Source organism: Cyphomyrmex costatus, unplaced genomic scaffold (assembly GCF_001594065.2).
Source record: "Cyphomyrmex costatus isolate MS0001 unplaced genomic scaffold, Ccosl1.0 scaffold584, whole genome shotgun sequence".
Lineage (NCBI taxonomy): Eukaryota > Metazoa > Arthropoda > Insecta > Hymenoptera > Formicidae > Cyphomyrmex > Cyphomyrmex costatus.
In genome coordinates, this window is record NW_017280018.1 from 16,423 (window position 1) to 19,159 (window position 2,737).

Sequence of the window (2,737 nt, forward strand, 5' to 3'; positions counted from 1 at the left end):
GTCCTCTGTACATCGGCTCGATTACCGCACAAGTGGCGATCGGGAGCTTCCGCGGATCCACGCAGGCCGTTTGCCCCTCTCCTATCGGGCCGCTTCCTGTTCTAATTGGCTTGTCGCAGCCACGCGACCTCGCGACTAATCACAGGGTCCTGCGGGTCGCGTAACCTTTGAGTGTCTGGCGCGCTTTTCCAAATTAGGCGGCGCAAGCTTTTCAGCTCGTTCGACGGTCTTTCTTCGCTCTCCGCAGAAGTGAAGGCGGCTGTTAATACTCGGCCAGGGCTGCTTCAATCTTTTAATAAGTCTCTCTCCGAGGCGTCTGTAATAAAGGTGCGACAATCACCAAATAATATCAAAATTATTAGAAGTTACAAAACAATACGACCTGCGTGTACCGCGCTCCTCGGTGACTAGAGTCCCTATAAGAGAGTTGTGTCAATCTGAAGTAAAATGGCGTCTAATTGGGACTCTGGCAGAAATGGACGCTAGACCTTATACTACGAAGAGCGTAAAATCATGGTGGCAGGCGAGACGAAAGCTTGCTAATACGAACGGCAATGTGACCTCGGTTTAAGTCCCGGCACCGGTAGAGTCCAGATATTTTTCTCGACCCACTCTTACAATATCAAAATTATAAGTAAGTCTATACATTATTATAAAGCTTTCGAATTAAAAATATATAGAAGATACAGATATTATGTGGTCGAAAGTGACATTCTAACCTTGTCTACTTGTCAATATTATATAATTTAACGTAAATTCTACTCTTACAACTTCTAAAATCTAAACCACCGCGTTCACATTACTCAAAAGTGGGGATATAACAGCATCGATGATTGGTTCCGCCATTTTACTTCAAAGCCAATGAAAATTTATACAAGATTGACACAACTCTCTTATAGGGACTCTATCGGTGACGCAATCTGGATCCTCTCAAGTTAGTTCTTATTTCTTCGGCGATGTCTTCTTTCTTCCTTCCGTAAGTGAGGCGGCTAGAATACAAGGCCCTATCGCAACCACCGCTCACGCTCAAATGTGACTAAAAATCGTTCTTAAAAAGTCTAAAAATAACTAAACACTTTATTAAAAAATACAAAAAAAATATAAATGTGGCACGCTCGCTTGTGCCCTCGCCCTTCGAGCTTAGAGGACACAGGATCTCCGTGCTAATGTACTCACGAGTGACTGACACGAAGTCTCACGTCACAGTATGTATGTGTGTACGTATGTATGTATGTAGATGAACTTGCTTCGTATCACTCACTTACTATATATACCTATATATGTATATAGAGTGTGTAAAGCTTTTTCATTCAATCGTTAGGCTGCGAGCGTTAAGAAATGTACTTAAAGCAACACAATCTTTATATTCTTATTTATTTTTAAATTTGAATCAACTGAATAAATTTCTTTTCACAAAGCCTCCAGTATTATCTATGTGTTATCATTACTATATACCCGTTCCAAGAACAGTTATCGACGCACTTATTCTTTAAAGAAAGAATTATAGTTGGAAAGGGAGGGAGCAGGAGGTTAGTAAAGAAACACAATTTTTCTCTTCTCTATTATGCTTTATTTAAAAATATGGTACTTAAAAAAATATATATATAACTTAATATAAAATTACATATAAAATGTAAAGTATAATGTATAAGTATAAGTATACGTATAAGTATAAATATAAGTATACGTATAAGTATAAATATAAAATATATATAAAAATATGAAGTATAAGTATAAAATAGTATAAAATGATACTTATATATATAAAATTACATATAAACTCAATATAACATTACATATAAAGACTACATATAAAAAAACAATTATAAAAGTAAAGTATAAAATTAAAGTATAAAAATACATATAAAATTTTTTATTAATATAATATTAAAAGCAAAATGTATAAATACGCATATACTACTACTACTACATATGAGACACCCTCCAATGTCCCCACGGTAACGTCTCCGTCGAGTCAGGTACGACGTACGTTTGTCGTCGTACGGACTCAGAGCGATTTTCTTCTCCGACATCGTGTACACTCGATGTAACTTCGATCGTATACACGACTGTCTACGCGTTATTTCGATATCCTCGTTCAAGCATTAGGTGTAATCGTCGAACGCTATCGTTCGCGCTACGACGCTGCTCTTTACACCCTTTGCCATCTTCGTGTCTTTCTTTCCGTCTACGCGCAACGCGTACATCTTCGCTCTGAGTCCGACAAATTCGGTCATTATCGCGCCGTTGTTTTCGTCCTTCATAAGGCCGGGCACCTTCTTATTCGCGAGAGGTATACCGTACGCGTTGTTCGCCGGATAGTCGCTCGTGTCGAATCTAGCGATATCGCGTTTCATCGCCGCGTACACGTCGTCGCATTCGACGCGATAAATGAGACTGTCCGTGTCGGTATACATAATTTTACAATTTTCCTTAAACATAGGTACCATATACTCGTGGTGAAATTCGTACAAGCAGACTTTAGATATGTCGAGTATACACATACCTACGTAAATCGGCTTGTCGAATTTTACCTCGAGTTTAAGAAATTCTATCGCGATCAAGTTTGCCGCAAAGATGCTGCGGCTGTGGAAATTCGGTTTCGCGATCAATGCCTCCGCGCCGTACCGGCCTTCCCATGTAGTTACTAATTTCACATCGACACGATCGCGCATGTTCTCCATAGTTTTGCCAAATACCGCGTTGTTCATTAATTTGTATAAATTTTTTTCAAAAT